The following is an 18,845-nucleotide window of genomic DNA, read 5'->3' as shown; positions in this document are numbered from 1 at the left end:
CTTCCCGGCGTTACTCAAGTTCACCCCACAGAGCCCTTTGGGAACAAAAGGGCCAATCCATATCTGCACTGCTAGACTTCATGGCTCTGGGCCGCTTTGGAAGTTCCAGGCCAAACCCATGGGATACAGACAGACTCAAGGTGCCCTTAGCAACCTTAGGGACCCCGGGAATGAGCACTCCTATTTCCAGAATATCTAACAGGCACACTTGGGGTGGAAAGGAAGGTGAGTGCCTTTCTGTGGTCTGCTCCCTCCTCAGGCTGTGAAGTTCTGGGCCTCCGGAAGACTGGTCTCCAGACTAATCTCCATGGGAACCTCTGAGGTGCCCCAAACTCTAGTGGGAAGCATGTGGTATGGGGCAGGGGTTGGGGAGAAGAAGGAGGAACTGTATTGCTGGAGGTGCCCAATGAGTAGGTCTGCCCTGTGGAGAAGGGCGGAGGGAGACATGGATTAAGAGGGTCTTCAAGCTCAGGGAAAGGAGAGCAGATGGGGGCCTGTGGGGGATGAGTAGTGAGGAGGGATGGAACGTGGCCCCTCCACCAGCTCCCCACTCCCCATCCTCCCATCTCCTGTTGAATCTGAGGGAGCTAAGGGCCTCCCCAGGCCAATCAACATGGTAGCCCAAGTTCGCTTCTCTGTCTGGGACTTGAGAATGGGAAGATGGAAAGTCAAGAAGAGCTGGGTCTCCCCGTAGTGCCTGCTGGTGGAGTTTGAGTTTCAGCACTGAGTTTGAGACATCAAAACAAAGGGCTTTGGGCCAAATTGGGGGGTGGGGGGCGGGCAGGAGGAAAGTGCTCACAGTTCAGGTAATAGAGAGAGAGAGACAGAGAGAAAGAGAGGCAATGAACTGTAGAAGAGCGGGGAGAAAAGCACCTTGACAAACTCGAGAAACTGGCTAACTGGTTACAGGGATCCCAGCAGGCCTGCCTAAGAGGGAACAATAGTTGGAAGGTGCTAGGGATTTCCAGCAAAAACAACCAACCAACCATCAGACTGAGAGACAACGGAGAAGGGCCTCAGCTGTGTCGTGGCCTGGACGCCTCTATCCCAGGGGTCCTGTGGATCCCAGTGGTCCAGTGGTCACAGCACTCCACAGTGAGGCCCTGCCCCTAATCAACTGAAAATGAAGGCAAGTAAAGCTATCTGTGGGGAGGTAGAATGGTGAGGGTGTGTTAAGCCGTTAGTGGGAGGAGACCGATTCTACTACAAGTGACCTGGGTGGGGCCCCAGGAGAACAGGATTGTTTGCCAGTAAAGGAAACCTCATTGCATCTCTTGTTTCTGGTCCGGAGAAAGCTCTTCTTGGGATGGGGTGGGGCAGTCGGTCAACAAAGAGCCAGAAGGTGGCAGTGTCTACCCAGGGAGGGGTGTGGGCAGGGCCCCTGGCTGTGGAGGTGTCCCTCGCCAATGGCAGCCAGAGTCACCAGGGTATGCAGCCTCGAGTGGCCCCTTGCCATGATCTGAGCCTGCCAGGCCTTCCTCCCTTGGCCTGGGCCCAATCTCCTCCAATCTCCTCCCGCTCCTGTCCCACCGGCAGTGGGACCCCCAGGATCCTCCTTGCTGTCCCCAGGGTTCAGAGGGGCTTGTTTTCCAGTACCTCTGGCCAGAGTCCTGTGCTACTGATCTCCGGAGAGCCTGCCTCTCACTTCCAGGCCCCAGCTCCTCCCACTGCTGTGCACCCATCCTGGACTCAGAGTGAGCCTCTCCTCTGAGATCCTTGCTCACACAAGATACGCTGCGGGGCAAAAGAGGAGTCCATCTAGCAGGAACACAAGCCATTCAAAATGCAATATTACAGATTCTGGTCTTTTTTTTTTTTTTTTTAAAGATTTTATTTATTTATTTGACAGACACAGCGAGAGAGGGAACACAAACAGGGAGTGGGAGAGGGAGAAGCAGACTCCCTGCCGAGCAGGGAGCCCGATGCGGGACTTGATCCCGGGACTCCAGGATCATGACCTGAGCCGAAGGCAGTCGCTTAACCAACTGAGCCACCCAGGCGCCCCAGATTCTGGTCTTGAAAGTCCTATAGTACCTGGGCATCTGAGTGGCTCAGTCGGTTAAGTGTTCAACTCCTGATTTCGGCTCAGGTCATGAGATCGAGCCCCACACCTGGCCCTGTGCTGCGCATGGAGCCTGCTTAGGATTCTCTCTCTCTCTCCCACTGTCCCTCCTTACCCCACCCCTACCCCCACACACTCATACAGGCTCTCTCTCTCTAAAAAAAAAAAAAGTCCTATAGTATCAAAAGCCCAATGACATCTTTTGCTGGGTATCCAGCTGGCTCAGTCAGACTCTTAATCTCGGGGTTGTAAGTTCGAACCCCATGTTGGGTATAGAGATTACTTAAAATCTTTAAGGGGTGCCTGGGTGGCTCAGTCGGTTAAGTGTTCGACTCTTGATTTCTGCTCAGGTCATGATCTCGGGGTCCTGGGATCAAGCCCTGCACTGGGCTCCACTCTCAGCAGAGAGTTGGCCTGAGATTCTCTCCCTCTCCCTACCCTCCACTTGTTCACTCTCTTTCTCTCAAATAAATAAATAAATCTTTTTTTTTTTAGATTTTATTTGGGAGAGAGAGAATGAGAGAGAGAGAGGGAAGAGGGTCAGAGGGAGAAGCAGACTCCTCACTGAGCAGGACTCAGTGCGGGACTCGATCCCGGGACTCCAGGATCATGACCTGAGCCGAAGGCAGTCACTTAACCAACTGAGCCACCCAAGCGCCCCAACAAATAAATCTTTTTTAAAAAATAAAATCTTTAAAAAGAAAAGAAAAATCCATCCTAAAATTCATATGAAATCTCAAGGGACCCTGAATAGCCAAACAATCTTGAGAAAGAAGCAGAGTTGGAGGTCTCACACTTCCTAATTTCCGAAGTTACTACAAAGCTACGGTAATCAAGACAGTGTGTTACTAGCATAAAGACAGACATATAAAACGATGGAATAGAATAGAGAGCCCACAAATAAACCCTCGTGTGTGTGGTCAGTTGATCTTCAACAAGGATGCCAAGACCACCGGGATGGCTACTATTTTTAAGAAGAAGAAACAAAACCCCCAGAAAATAACAAATGTTGGCCAGGATGTGGAGAGACTGGAATCCTTGTACACTGTTGGTGGGAATGTAAAATGGTGCAGCCAGTGTGGAAAATAGTATGGTGGTTCCTCAGAAATGAAAAATAGTAGAATTACCATATGATCCAGAAATTCCACTTCTGGTCAGATGCCTAAAAGAATTGAAACAGAGTTTCAAAGAGATAATTTGGACATCTTGTTCATAGCGGCATTATTCACAATAGCCAAAAGGTGGAAGCAGCCAGAGTGTCTACCAAAGGATGAATGGATCAACAAAAGGAAGTAGACACGTATGATGGAATATTATTCAGCCTTAACAAGAAAGGACATTCTTGGGGCACCTGCGTGGCTCAATCGGTTAAGCGTCTGCCTTCCGCTCAGGTCATGATCTCGGGGTCCTGGGATCCAATCCTGCATTGGGCTCCCTGCTCAGTGGGGAGTCTGCTTCTCCCTCTCCCTCTGCTGCTCTCCCTGCTTGTGCTCTCTTTCTCTCAAATAAATAAATAAAATCTTAAAAAAAAAAAAAAGAGTAAGGAAATTCTGTCATGTGCTACCATATAGATGAACCCTCAGGACATTATGCTAAGTGAAATAAACCGGATACCAAGGGACAAATACCATATGATTCCACTTAACTCGAGGTGCCCAGAGTTGTCGAATTCATAGAGACAGAAAGAATGACAGTTGCCAGGCGCTGGGGGGGGGAGGAGGAGTTACTATTTAATGCGTACAGAGTTTCAGTTTGGGAAGGTGAAGAACGGTGGTAATAGCCGCACAATAAGGAGAATGTACCTCATGCCACTGAAGTGCAGAGCTAGAAGTGATTAAGATGGTAAATTTTGTTCTGTGTATTTTACCACAATTTTCTTTTAATTCTTTTGGGGTTGCCCGGCTGGCTCAGTAGAGCATGTGACTCTTGATCTCAGGGTCCTGAGCTCAAGCCCCACATTGGGTATAGAACCTACTTAAAAAAAAAAAACCAATCAGTCAGTCCGCCCATCCGTCCTTTGGTGTCCCTGCCACTGGAAATTTCTCACTGGAATCCATCCCAGACTGTGGCTCCTGCCATTTTGTTTTGCACCGCCCCCGCCCCCCCCCATTTCATTTCTCTGACCTTCCCTGTCTTCTCTTTTCTTGGGGTCGCTTTTCCCTAAGCTCCCGTGAAGACGCCGGTAAAGCTGTTTAGTCCCTCATGTGTTTAACCGTGTCCCTCCAACCATGTCCCTGGCACCACCCTCCCCTTCCTCAACCAAAGTGGCTGATCGAGATGTTTTCCTAAACAAAACTGTCCTCGCCCCGCTAACTGCATGGAAAACGTGCCATCTGGTGTCTACGCTGGTCTCCTGAGAAATCGAGGAGTCCGAGCTCCCAGCTGAGACTCAGATCTCTCCACCAGCTGCCAGGCTGAGGCTAGACCCGGGGCCCCAGGAGTGAATTTGTCAGAGTCAAGGCCGCCGTGGGGCAGCCTCTTGGCAGCCTGCCAGCAGCCCCTTCTGGCAATGTTCTGTCTGTCTGAGCAGCACAGATCGAGCCTCAGATGTGCGGGGCCCGAGGAGAAAACCCGAGAAGGATGACAGCACGGAGGTGAGGTGACCTCAGTGGAGCGGAGGTGCTCGGGGTCCAGAGCTGCTGGGAGACGGGAGGTGACAGTGGACTGGATGTGAAGAAAGTTTGCCCCTGCACAGAAAGCCGAGTCGTGTGTGCGAGTGTGAGTGTGTGGGGGGGTGTGGTGTGATGCCTCTGGAGAGGTCTCAGGGGTGGGGAAGATGAAAAGGAAGGCCAGGAGCTCTTCCTGTGGGTGAAGAAATATGACAAGGTGGCCAGGGAGACAGATAATGCCTTCTAGGCAGAGAGCTGCAGAGTGGAGCCGAGAGAGGGCACGGCGAGAAGTCTTCAGAACAAAAGCGGCCGTGAGATAAGCACTTACCATGCACCAGGCACTCAACGCTGAGAGTAGTCGCAATTACTGTTCCTGCATGCCGGGCATCGTCCTGAGCCCGCACCGTCTAGTAAACACGCAATGCAAGCCACGTATGTCATTGTAGGTATTCTAAGACAGCTTTTTTTTTTTTTTTAAGATTTTATTTATTTATTTGAGAGAGAGAGAATGAGAGACAGAGAGCACGAGAGGGAGGAGGGTCAGAGGGAGAAGCAGACTCCTTGCTGAGCGGGGAGCCTGATACGGGACTCGATCCCGGGACTCCAGGATCATGACCTGAGCCGAAGGCAGTCGCTTAACCGACTGAGCCACCCAGGCACCCTCATTGTAGGTATTCTAGGAGCTGCATTTTATTTTATTTATTTATTTATTTATTTATTTATTTATTTATTAAAATACAAACAAACAAGGCGCCTCTTAAAATAATAATAATAATAATAACAGGGGAGCCTGGGTGGTTCAGTCGGTTAAACAGCTGCCTTTGGCTCAGCTGCCTTTGGCTCAGGTCATGATCCCAGGGTCCTGAGATCGAGCCCCGCATTGGGCTCCCTGCTCTGCGGGAGGCCTGCTTCTCCCTCTCCCACTCCCCCTGCTTGTGTTCCCTCTCTCGTTGTGTCTCTCTCTGTCAAATAAATAAATAAAATCTTTTAAAAAAAAGTTCAGGGCGGCTGGGTGGCTCAGTTGGTTAAGCGACTGCCTTCGGCTCAGGCCATGATCCTGGAGTCCCGGGATCGAGTCCCGCATCGGGCTCCCTGCTCGGCGGGGGGTCTGCTTCTCCCTCTGACCCTCACCCCTCTCATGCTCTCTGTCTCTCATTCTCTCTCTCTCAAATAAATAAATAAAATCTTAAAAAAAAAAAAGTTCAAAGGAACAATGATGCCATGGTTTGAACTGAGAGGGAAAGAGGTGTTTGAACCATCTTCTACACCAGCATTTTATTTTTATTTTATTATTTTTTTTTTAAGTAGACTCTACACCCAATGTGGGGCTTGAACTCACGACCCAAGATCAAGAGTTGCATGCTCCACTGGCGGAGCCAGCCAAGAGCCCCATCTTTTCCTTCCTTCCTTTCTTTCTTTCTCTCTCTCTCTTCTTCCTTTCTTTAAGATTTTATTTACTTATTTAAGAGAGAGAATGAGTGAGAGAGAGAGAGAGAGCATGAACAGGGGGAGGGGCAGAGGGAGAAGCAGGCTTCCCGCTGAGCAGGGAGCGGGATGCAGGGCTCGATCCCAGGACCCTGGGATCAATGACCTGAGCCGAAGGCAGACACTTAATGACTGAGCCACCCCCACGCCCCGAGCAGGGGTTTTTAATTAGAGTACCCAGATGATGTTGGGAAGGGGGAAGACACAACCCCCCGAATTAGTGTGCAAAATCTGTGTGTGTGCATCTTTGTAGGGAGAGGTGGCTTATTTTCATTATTTCCCAAGGGGCCTGGGACCCACCTAGAGTACGTGGTGGGTCTGAGTGGCCACCGGATCTGGCCCTGCACTGTCTGATCCTTTGCAGACTTCTCCGGCCAAGAACCACGGCTTCTGGACTCCTCCGTTTCTCTTTCCCAGCCCAGCAGCAGGCTGGCTTTCCGTTTAAGACCATGCATCAGAAAGACCTGCTTTTCGGGCTCCGTGAGCCTCCGTGTGTGTTAAGAGGTGGCTGGTGCCAGCTTAGAGCAGAGAGGCTTCACCTTGGCTCTGTTGGATCCTCTGCTTGCTCCCGGCCCCACAGGCTGAGGCTCAAATTCTAGCTGCAAAAAAGGAAAAAAAAAAAAAATTTACACAAGACTTCCTGAACCCCTGGGTTTCTCATGACCAGCAAAAACTTTCAGTGTGAAAACTTGAAATACCAACTGCTTGTATCTGCTTGCCTTTCTTCCCTTTTAATTACGTAGTGTCTTCGTTTGCTGGGCTGCCATAACAAAGAACCATAGATTGGATGGTTTAAACAGCAGAAATTCATTTTCTGACCGTTCTGGACTCTGAAAGTCCAAGATCAAGGTGTCAGCAAGGTTACTTCCATTTGAGGACTCTCTCCTTAGCTTGCAGATGGCTGTCTTCTCCTGGTCTTCACATGGTCTTCCCTCGGTGTGTGTCCTAATCTCCTCTTATAGGGACTTTGGTCAAATTGGATTAGAGCCCACCCCAATAACCTCACTTCACCTTAAATTCCAAATACAGTCATATTCTGAGCTCCTGGGGATTAGGACTTCAACTAATGAATTTGGGAGGGACACCATTCCGCTGCTAACAACTTTGTTACACTTTTGTGATTCTAAAAATCACATATATTCTCCATAGAAACTATAGAAACTTCAGAAATGGAGAAATTAATGAAAGGATCTCTGCAAAAATCATTCTTTTTCTTTAAGCATATAAAGGAAAAAGTGAAAGCACACCCCTTTCTCCACTTCTCCCTCCTCCCCAAAGAACACCCGTAATGATGGTTTGTAATAATAGGGACATGTCCTCTCAAATCTTTTCTGTGCTTGTACAAGCCGCTTCCTGGAACGTCCTTGTCCCCACATCTCGACCCGCTCATGCAGCTGTCCTAGAGAACACACCGCTCCTGCTATGAATTAAATCTTCGTGCACCTTCACACTGACTCTAGAATTGTTCTGTTGAAGGCCACACAAAATGTTAACAATTAGAGCTCAGATTGTTTTTTATTTTTGAAGTTTTTTATTTACTTAAAGTAATCTCTACACCCGATGTGGGACCCAGAGATCCAGAGTCATGTGCTCCTCCAACATAGCCAGCCAGGCGCCCCTAGAGCTCAGATTTAAAAGGAAATTTTTTTTTTTAAGATTTTAGTTATTAAAAAAAAAGATTTTATTCATTTATTTGACGAGAGAGACACAGCAAGAGAGGGAGCACAAGCAGGGGGAGGGGGAGAGGGAGAAGCAGGCTTCCCGCGGAGCAGGGAGCCCGATGCGGGGCTCAACCCCAGGACCCTGGGATCATGACCTGAGCCGAAGGCAGATGCTTAACGACTGAGCCACCCAGGCACCCCTAAAAGGAAATTCTATAGTAAGGTACTCGTTGCCATTTTGTTACTTGTTTTATGGTTGTTTTTGTAGTTCTCTGCTCCTTTCTTCTCTTGCTCTCTTTTCTCACCATGAGTTGGGTTAGGAAATTCTAGAAAGGAGGCACATAAAAGTGAATGAGACTTGTCAGAAGGGCTTCTGATACGTTAACCAGGCTTGAGTTTAGGTAATGGGGCAGAAAGTTATTTTTCTCATCTCATCTTCCTGCTTAGCTGAATCCTCTACATTTTCTTTAATGAGCTTATATTACTTTTTGTAATGGGGGAAATGAACAACCGTAATAGACACTGCCAACAGGGACAATTAGAAGGAACTTTGAGCTCTGTTCAGAGCAGGAAGATGAAAGAAAGAGCAAGCCAGCTGCCACGGAGCTAAGCGGGGGGGGGGGGGGGGGGGGGGGGGGGGGGGGCTGAGATGGGGGCCACAAGGGAAGACCCATGGGGTGACTGGCCCTTTGCCTTTCAGACCTGGCAGAGAAGAGTGTGCATGAGCGATCCTTGCCAGGGAGGAACTAGCTCTTAGCTGGTGCAAGGTGGGTGGAAGAGTTTGCAAATGAGCGCCTGGCTCCTTGAAATCAGGTCCTTTGGTCTGGGCTAATTATATCCCAACTACTGAGAAAAGGATGCTGAGTCACTGCTGGAGGTCTTTGAAAAATTGCAGTGAAGCGGCACCTGGGTGGCTCAGTCAGTTAAGCATCTGATCCAATATCTGAAGTCTCTACTTCCTTCCCTTTCAAAAATGGGGGGTGGTAGTGGGGGTGGGGGGAAACGGCCTTTTGACCCTCGCTGACCTTCCAGCTCATTTCCCACTGTAATTTTTCTTTTTTAAAAAATTTGTTTTGGTTTTATTTATTTATTTATCTTAAATATTTTATTTATTTGAGAGAGAGAGCTCAGAAGCGGGGGGGGGGGGGGGGAGGAGTAGAGGGAGAAGCAGACCCCTGCCAAGCAGGAAGCCTGATGTGGGACTCAATCCCAGGACCCTGGGATCATGACCTGAGCCAAAGGCAGATGCTTAACCAACTGAGGCACCCAGGCTCTCAAGAGTGAAGATATTTAATGAGTTCAGTATAAAAGTCTGGAGGTAGGTCCTGGTTCCTGGCATTGGTTTGGTGGCTCAAATAATATCAGGATCAACATCTCTTGGGGGCGCCTGGCTGGCTCAGTTGGAAGAGTGTGCAACTCTTGATCTTGGGGTCGTGAGTTCAAGTGTAGACACTACTTAAATAAATAAAACTTAAAAAAAAAAAAGGATCAACATCTCTGTGATTCTCTTTGTCTTTCACTTACGGTGTCAGAAAGGCTGCCACTCCAGCCATTATGTCCATGGTAAGGCAGAGGAAGAGAGGAACTTTGCCAGTGATCAACACCTGTTTCTTTTCTAATCAAAGATTTCCTAGAAATGCCATGGTTTTCTTTCACTTTCCTCTCATTAGACAGGACTGTGTCACGTGGCTATTTTTAGCTGCAAAGCGGCCTGGGAAAGTGAGTTTTTGACTCTTCTTATTTGTAGAAGAAACACAAAAGAGAAAAGGGGATTGGGAAATGGAAGTAGGTTGGCTACACAACGGAAACAACACTCCTATTTTCCAGACATCTGAGTGTCTGGAACCGTGGCTGCCATCTTGGTTCTGGCAGAGCAGAGAGATAGAAAGAACCTGCATCCAAGGCCAACAGCCCAGATGAAAAGTGAGCAAAGTGGGTAAAGACAACGTTCACAGATGGGCACCTGGATTGCTCAGTTGGTTAAGTGACTGCCTTGGGCTCAGGTCATGATCCTGGGGTCCTGGGACTGAGCCTTGCATTGGGCTCCCTGCTCAGCGGCAAGTCTGCTTCTCCTCTCCTTCTCCCTCTGTGATCTCTCTCACTATCATTCTCTCTCAAATAAATGAATTAAGTCTTAAAAAAAAAAGACAATGTTCACAGAAAAAGGAAAACCAAGTAGCCCTTAAGCATATGAGAAAATGTTCAACTTCACTCATCGTAAGAGCAATGAATACTGAAATAACACCATGATACTACTTTTCACCTATCAGATTGGCAAAAATCCAAATGTTTGACAACACATTCTGTTGATGAGGTTGTGGGGAAACAGGCGTGAACGGCAAAATGACACAATCTCCTATGGTGGGGAAAGAGTAAAGAGAGGAACACATGAACTGGGGTCTTTATGTCCTCACCAAGATGCCACATCAACTGGCCTGGAGCCCAGCCTCCTGTGGGACTTCCTATTAAGTTCCTCACTCATCAAGCCAGTTTGAGTAGAGTTTTTGGGGTTTTTTTAAAAGATTTTATTTATTTGACAGAGAGAGAGACAGTGAGAGAGGGAACACAAGCAGGGGGAGTGGGAGAGGGAGAAGCAGGCCTCCCGTGGAGCAGGGAGCCCGATGCAGGGCTAGATCCCAGGACCCTGGGACCATGACCCGAGCCGAAGGCAGATGCCCAATGACTGAGCCACCCAGGCGCCCCTGAGTAGAGTTTTTGTTACCTAGAACCCAAACTATCCCAAATGGTGCCCTGCCTCCCACCTGAAGCCCAGGAGCAAAGTTGTTCTGTCCAGAAGCCAGATCATGGAATCTCACTGGGTCACCCAGTGACTAGCCAAAGCCAAGCAGGTACAGATCCAAAAGCTGAGATCATTGCTGACAGAAGGATCCCTCCCAGAGAATGGGCCATGAGCCCATTCCAAAATCAGTGGGTGGGTAACTGCCTAGGATAATATTTAACCCACGTGGTCATGAGAGGGGGCTGCATCTTGAGTGGTGGAAAGTCCTGTAGGAATCCAAATGTAGAGATGATCCTAAGGTGTTAGATCTTGAAGTGGTAAGATGGCTGCCTTGGTCTTGCTTGACCCAATATCCTGATGTCTAGCTATGTATATCGTTTATTTGATTGTCTTTATTTGAATTTTTTTTCTTTTTAAGGATTTATTTATTTATTTTAGAAAGAGAGAGAGCGTGCACATATGGGGGGGGAGGGGCAGGGAGAGAGCAAAAGAAATAGACTCCACGCTGAGCGCAGAGCCCTGACGCAGGGCTCCATCCCAGGACCATGAGACCACAACCCAAGCCCAAATCAAGGGCCACTCAACCAACTGAGCCACCCAGGCTCCCCTTTATTTGAATTTCTTATTCACTGAGCAACTTCCTGGTTCCTGAATATTCCCAAACTATGTGGCAATTGCATACCCCACTGTAAAGGAGTAAATCAGTATTCAGTTTGTCTTTTGAAAAATTGCTAGTGAAGAATGGACAGGCGCAGTGGAATCCCTTAATCCTCACATCCAACATTCCTAATGACCTTCCTAGTCTGAGATGTGGTTAAAGACAGATGGCTCTTGCCCTCAGGCTATACCCCTTCATGAGCTGCATTTCAAAATACATGCCCTCCATACTGAACACAATGCATGGGACAGACTTCCAGGATATTCCAGAACACGGCTGCCACTTGCAGTGTGGCCCCATTCATGTGTAGGCCCACGCCAATTCTGCCCAAGTGTTGGGCAGGTGAGAGTGAGAATATCTGGCTATCTGAGGTTGGGAGTCTTCATGGCCCTGGGGATCCAAAGGACTTGGTTTGCTCCCTTCTAAGATGGAGCAAGGCCAGGACAAAGGCATAACCAGTAGAACCTCATTGAGATGATATTGCAAGGGATACTCTGATGCCCACACGTACAGCCTTGGGTCTTCAAGGGCAGTAAGAGGTGTTTAAGTGGGCCACCCCAGGTATCCCTGCTGGGGTTCACGTTTGATTACGGGGCAGCCCAATGGTAGGAGCAGGGAGGTGGGAAGGAGTTTACGATATTTGGCAAGGGGGAAACAGAAAGGAGGTGCCAAGTGCGCCACCATGCCTTGGGGGCATGATGTTTGTATCTCCAAAGATGTATAGATGCTGGCCTCTTCCTTGACATCTTTCTAGCCCCCAGAAGGCCTCCATCTATGGGCCTGGCAATCATCCAGACTCCCTACAAGCCTCATTTCCAGCAAGCGTCCTGCCACCAGCCTCACGCCCGCTCTGATTACTCTTCTCAGCACGTGTATGTTTACCGTGTACTCGGCTGTTAATTCGTGATTGTTTTGCACATTGTGTCATATGTGTATGTTGTGTCTATGTGGGCTGCAGGCCCCTGAGATCAGGGTCTGTCTTCTAGTTCTTGTGAATCACCGTCCTCCTCCTCCACAAACACCACCACCAATGATAACTTGCACCTCATACAGGGCATTACATAACAGAGACAAAAATGCTTGTAAACAGGCTACCGTTACTGACGCTCAGAGGTTTGCCCCCACTATAAACGGACACGATAGGGGTGAAAAGCTGAGGTTCCGAGCTGAGGAATGTGTACAGGGGGCTCTTTACTTTCACTGTTCACTTAACAGACTAGGTGTCTATTCTCCCTGAGAGGGCTGTCACCTTTACAAAAGAAGTGGGAGGTGTCTTCCAAAGCCTCATGGAACATATTCACCTGGGAAGATTCTTTTTTTTTTTAAGAGAAATATCTTTTTTTTTTTTTAGATTTTATTTATTTATTTATTTTTAAAGATTTTATTTATTTATTTGAGACAGAGACAATGAGAGACAGAGAGCATGAAAGGGAGGAGGGTCAGAGGGAGAAGCAGACTCCCTGCCAAGCAGGGAGCCTGATGCAGGACTTGATCCAGGGACTCCAGGATCATGACCTGAGCCGAAGGCAGTCACTTAACCAACTGAGCCACCCAGGCGCCCTATTTATTTATTTGACAGAGAGAGAGAGCACAAGCAGGGGGAGGGGCAGAGGCAGAGGGAGAAGCAGGCTCCCCGCAGAGCAGGGAGCTGGACGGGGGGGCTCGATCCCAGGACCCTGAGATCATGACCTGAGCCAAAGGCAGATGCTTACCTGACTGAGCCACCCAGGATTCCCACCTGGGAAGATTCTTCACAGAGCTGGCAAATACCTAAAACAGTTTGTAGCCATCACTTCATCCTGCCATAGCAGATACATGCACAGGAAATTAGGGTCAGAAAATTTTGCTATGGCTTGGGAAAATCTAAAAACAGCTTTTTCCAAGTCTTTACCACAAGAGTCCTTGAGATCTCAACCTAACTTAAATGATTTCTCTGTGCCGTCGGCTTTTCAGAAAGGTATTTCTTCAAAACAAAACAAACAAACAAAAAACCAAACACTGAGGTAAGCGTGCGGATTGTCGATGCCCCGGGAGACCAAGGTGCTGGGCGGCTCCTGGCCACCAGGGGGCGCGGTCTCCCCAGGCCTGGGCTGCGGAGCCCACTACGGCGACCACAGCCATGCTCAGCCTCAGTCTACCCAGCGTGCGACTCGCTCCCAGTAGCCGGGGTCCGGGGGTTCAGGTGGCCGCCGGACCTCTTCTCTTCTTTGGGCAGTTCCTGCAGCGGGTGTGCGTGGGGTGCAAAAGGCCAGGAGCGGTCAGGCTGGGAGGAGGCCCTGTGAAATTACAGTCTGGGCGGGAGTGCTTCGCCCAGGAGCCAGGAAGGCGGTGGTGTCTGGGGCATGACCTCGGGTGGCTGTGGCGCTGGGTCGGGTGCTGGGCGGAGTCCCACCCGCGAGGCCGGGGAGAGCGTGGATGTGGCAACCATAAGAGAGATGGGGGCCCCCCTGGGGCCTGTGGGATCTGCTGGGCTGCCTGGCCAGGTCCCTTCCTCTGCATCACCTTCTGCAGCCAGGCCCACCCAGCCGCTCTTCCCCCAGATGACTTGTCCTGTAGTTCATTCACTCATTCATACATGCAGCAAACACTGCTGAGTGCCCACGGGAGCCAGGCACTTTGGAGATACGGGACATCGTGCCTTCACGACACCGCTCTTATGCCTTATGTCTTTTTTTTTTTTTTTTTTGAGAGAGAGAGAGAGAGAGAGCATGGGGGGAGGGGCAGAGGGAGAGGGAGAAGCAAGCTCCCCACTGAGCAAGGAGCCCCATGTGGGACTCGATCCCAGGACCCTGGGACCATGACCTGAGCCGAAGGCAGACGCTTAGACTGAGCCACCCAGGCGCCCCACCTCCATGTCTTCTTTATTCCCACCTTTCTCCCCACCCTTCTCAGCCTCGCCAGGTTTTACCATCCCTCAGTGAGGTCCTCAAGTCTCACCAGCTCCGGGAAGCCCCTTCCGATGACTCCAAAGTGAGGAAAAGCACCTAGTCTGTCCCATACGCTGTTATACCCTGAGTGCCCAATGCTGTGCGGGGCACCGGTGGGGGCTCAACAAACATTTGTTGATTTGAATGAATGAGGCCCTCTTGTCTGTCTCTGACTTCACTTGATTGCCTAAAACTTTCACCTGGCAAGTCATCAAGTCCTGCCTGTGACATCTGTCCTACTGAATTGTTGTGTTTATTACCCCTGCTCGTGGTTGGGTTAGGCAGGGGACAGAAAGGAATGTATTGGCTCATTGAACCATACCACCGGGGGATGGGCAGAAAGGGTTGAGCCCGCTTTAGGGACAACAGGAACCTAGACTGTAATATCAGGCTACACATCCTGGCTTCTCTCTTTGATGGCTTCACTCCCTGCTTCTGCAAACAGGCTTTCACCACCCAGAAAACGGCTTTCAGTTAGTCCAGAGTCATATCCTTTGAGTTCACCAATCCAAGAGGAATAGGATTTTCCTCTTCAGCTCCCATTTTATTTTACTTTTTTTTTTTTTTAAGATTTTATTTATTTATTTGACAGAGACAGCGAGAGAGGGAACACAAGCAGGGGGAGTGGGAGAGGGAGAAGCAGGCCCCCCGCTGAGCCAGGAGCCCGATGCGGGGCTCGATCCCAGGACCCCGGGACCATGACCCGAGCCGAAGGCAGACGCCCAACGACTGAGCCACCCAGGTGCCCCTATTTTATTTTTTTTTTAAAGATTTTATTTTTTAGCAGCGCCTGGGTGGCTCAGTCAATTAAGCTTCTGCCTTCGGCTCAGGTCATGGTCCCAGGGTCCTGGGATCGAGCCCCATGTCTGACACCCTGCTTAGCGGGGAGTCTGCTTCTCCCTCTCCCCCTGCCTGTCCCCACTGCTCGTGCTCTCTCTCTCAAATAAATAAATAAAATCTAAAAAAAAAAATTTATTTTTTAAGTAATCTCCACGTCCAACGTGGGACTCGAAGTCACAACCCGGAGGTCCAGAGTGGCACTCTTCACCGACTGAGCCAGCCAGGTGCCCCTTCAGCTCCAATTTTAAAATCCTGACAAAAGCTCTGATGGGTGTGGTTTTTCTGGGTCTCATGCCCTTCTCTTGCACCAATCACTGTGGCCAGGGGCAGTGATGTAGGATGATTGGTAGCCCCTACTTGAATGGCAGAGTTCAACCAGAGAAGGAGCAGTTGAACCCCAAAAGATGGATGAGAGAAAGAGACGTGGTCACTCCGAAGAGCTGGGGCCACCACCCTGATGTATATCCACAATGATTCATGATTATTCCCTGTTACTGAGGACAAAGATCATCTATGCCCATGAGGGCCTTCACTGAAGATAAGCCCTTGATAAATATAGGCTGATTTATAGGAAAGGAGTGGGGTGTGTGTGTGTGTGTGTGTGTGTGTGTGTTTGGCTGAAATCCCTGGTGGATCTTCCCTACATTTTTCATGAACATGCAACTGTCTGTCCCTCGTGCTGTGGGTGGGGTCATTTGTCTCAGGGCATGGAACTAGACAGAATCCCGGTAGCCACATTATGGCTTGAGCTGTCACTTCTGGTTTCCCTCCTGAGAAAATCTTCGGAGCCCAGCAGTGTAATCTGCCTTTTTGTTTCAAGTGGGGAATGGCTCTAAGACTGGTTTTTCTATTTGTGGTGTTGTTGCTGTTTCCTTTGGCAGAGAGCAAAAGAAGGCAGTTTTGTAAGATGGCATCTTCCTTGGATGGTCCCAGGAGTGTGGCCGTTTTGAAAAATGAGGCATTCGGGGTGCCTGGGCGGCTCAGTCGGTTAAGCGTCTGCCTTCGGCTCAGGTCGTGATCCCAGGTCCAGGGATTCAGCCTGGGCTTCCTGCTCCGTGGGGAGCCTGCTTCTCCCTCAGCCTGCCACTCCCCCTGCTTGTGCTCTCTCTCTCTCTCTGACAAATAAATAAATATAATCTTTAAAAAAAAGAAAAGAAAAATGAGGCATTTCTCAGAGGAGCCTCAGGCTTTCACCAGTGCTCTTAGGTAATACTATTTACCTATTTTCTTGGATGAGGAAACTGAGGCTCAGCCCAGGAACATGCCCAGCTCACGGAGCTATGGGAAGTGGGGAGAATAGCAGGACAGGTCTGGATTGGGAGCCATGCACCAGAGGCTTTGCATGCCCCCTCCGATCCCTAACTCCGCACGGCAGTCCTGGGCGGTCAGAATCACAGGAGGGACTTGGTAAAATGTAAATGCCTCACCCCAGGTTACAGATGCCAGCTGGGCTGGGATTTGTGGATTCCCAAGCCCCTACTGTTTTCACTTCCCTACACTGGGTGACCTTGCCCAGGTCCCTTTGCCTCTGGGCGCCTCCATTTCCTAATCTGTAAAATGGGGAGGATACTAGTATGTACCTCCTGGCTTTGTGGTGACGGTTGATTGAAATGACACTGGACCCGCAGTTAAGAGCTCAGTAAGCGGAGGCTAGTGTGGTTGTTTTGTTATTGTTCTACAGGCCCTCCCTGAGGGCCACGAGTCGGACCCCTCCCTGTGGCAGGAGAACCAGATCCCGTGGGAGCCCCTTCCTGGCCCAGGTGCTCCTGAGGCCCCGCTGCAGGTGCCTGGGAAAGTCTGCCACAGGGATAAAGGGAACAAAGGCTCCAGGTGCTCGGTTGATGCTTTGTCTGGCTGAAGGCCTGTTTCCTGCTCTATCAGGTTGCTCTGGGCGGGCTGGGCTCCCGGAGCTGACCCCCCACCCCCCGCCGGGCCCTGCCAGCTGCGGGCTGAGGGCCGGGCCTGATGATGCAGGACCCAGCCCAGCTGGGCAACACATTTCCTTTCTGGAGCCCAGCCCTGCAGTCTCACTGGCTGAAGCAGGAAGCCTTGGGGCACCGGGCCCTCCTTCCGGCTCTGTGGTCTCAGTGAACCCCCTCCCGTTGCCCTCCTAGGTGGGGTGGCTCCGGGGGGGGGGGTAGAGCCGGGGGAGGGGGGTGCTTGAATGCCGGCCCAAGAACAGAGCAGCGACCTAAGGCAAGCTGCCTTTCTCTCTGCAGTTCTTCTGGCATGGATGTTCGGAAGGTTGGGCCGGGTCATGGGTAAAACCCTTGCAAGCCCTAACAATTCCCAGGGGCCCCCAACACGGCCTGGAGGAGACGAAACTTCAAACCCAATGCAGGGTGATCCTAGTACCACACAAACTGCTTCAAACCCACCGCAGGCCCTGGGCCGCCTCCTCCAGCCGTCCTCCCTCCCCTGCTGCCTCCCTCCCTCCCCTGCTGCCTTCAGTCTCTTCAAGGTCCTCAGACGGGAGTTTGTTCCTGCCTCGGGGCTTTTGCACGTGCCGTGGCTTGCACTGGAACACCGTGCGCCCCCGGTGTTCACAGGACTGTCCTTGTCACTCAGGCTTGAGCTCTGAGCTGTTATCTCTTAGCGAGGCCTTGTCACCCTCTCCGCTAGCCTCCGCCTCTGCCCTCTCTATCAACCTCATCCTGTTTCCTTCCACTCAGAGCGCTTGCCTCTCTCTCCAAGTTTCTTGTTCTGATTTTTCTCCCTTTCTCTTATCTGCCTCTCCACTGGAATCTGATCTCCCTGAGGGGAGGACCCGTCTGTCTTTCCTTCCAGGGTCTCCTCAGCCCCAGAGCAGTGCCTGGCTCGAGGCAGACGGGTGTTCTCTGGAGCTCTCCCAGGCCAGGGAGCGGGGGGCGGGGGGCAACCTCAGAACGAGGGTTTGGGTGTCTGTGCCCCATCAGGCCTCCCTGCTCTGGGCACTGGGCTACTGAGGAGGCAGCTTTGCGGGTATGAACACACTCCAGATTCCCGAAACACTTTCACATGCTCTGCCGCATTGGTACCTCTTGTCACAACGACCTGCAGGACAGGTAAGGCGACATCAGAAGCCCTGTTTTGTAGATGAGAAAATTGAGGTGCCCAGAGGCTTAAGGAGCTTTGCCTCAGGTCGTATGCGTCACGAGGTGCAAAACAGAGACTAGAACTGGAGTCTTAGGCAACTCTTTCCAGGACTCCAGGCCAGACACAGGAACGTCTTCAAAGAGAAAAATCCACATTTCAAACCCATTTTTCCATTTAGTTAGCTTACAGATGGACAGATATTCTGAACCGCTGCGGGGAGTGGGGTAGTACTCTAATCTCCCAGATTCTTTTCTGCTCCAGATTCTTCTGGGACTCTTGTGATGCAGGTGTTAAGTCTCACCCAGGGAAACTTCAAAATTCTCGCTCTCTTCCATGGCTGGGAAATCCCAGTTTCTTTCCTGGTCTTCTGCCTTGAAACCAGAGCAGTGCCTCTAAACTGCACAGGGTACTCAGTCCGTAGTCCTCTGTATGGGCAGTTTCACGTACATTCGGCTGCAGGTAAAGCTGGCAGGTGAAGGGACCTGCTGGCCAGGAAAGTGGCCAAGGCGGGTCTAGAGCTCAGAACCAGCCGGTCTGACTCCGAGCAGGGTGTTCTTCTCACCACGCTCATCTGCATGTGAATTCGCTTCCAGCTGCCTGGGAGATGGAGTTCTTCCCAGTGTAAATTGTCAAAATCATCACGCCATCTTTAGGTGCCTTTATTAAGCTCATTAAGGGCTTATTAAGCCTTGCCATGGCCTTCTGCTCCATCTTGCAGCCAGAGAGGGGGAGGAGGTGAGGCTCCCGGCTGCGCCCATATGATGGAATATACACAGCAACTCTTCCAA

The sequence above is a fragment of the Mirounga angustirostris genome, unplaced genomic scaffold (assembly GCF_029215605.1).
Source record: "Mirounga angustirostris isolate CCGP_5_RB_7025 unplaced genomic scaffold, mMirAng1.0.hap1 SCAF_9, whole genome shotgun sequence".
Classification (NCBI taxonomy): Eukaryota; Metazoa; Chordata; class Mammalia; order Carnivora; family Phocidae; genus Mirounga; species Mirounga angustirostris.
The sequence above is the reverse complement of the archived record's forward strand: the minus strand, read 5'-3'. Positions refer to the sequence as shown.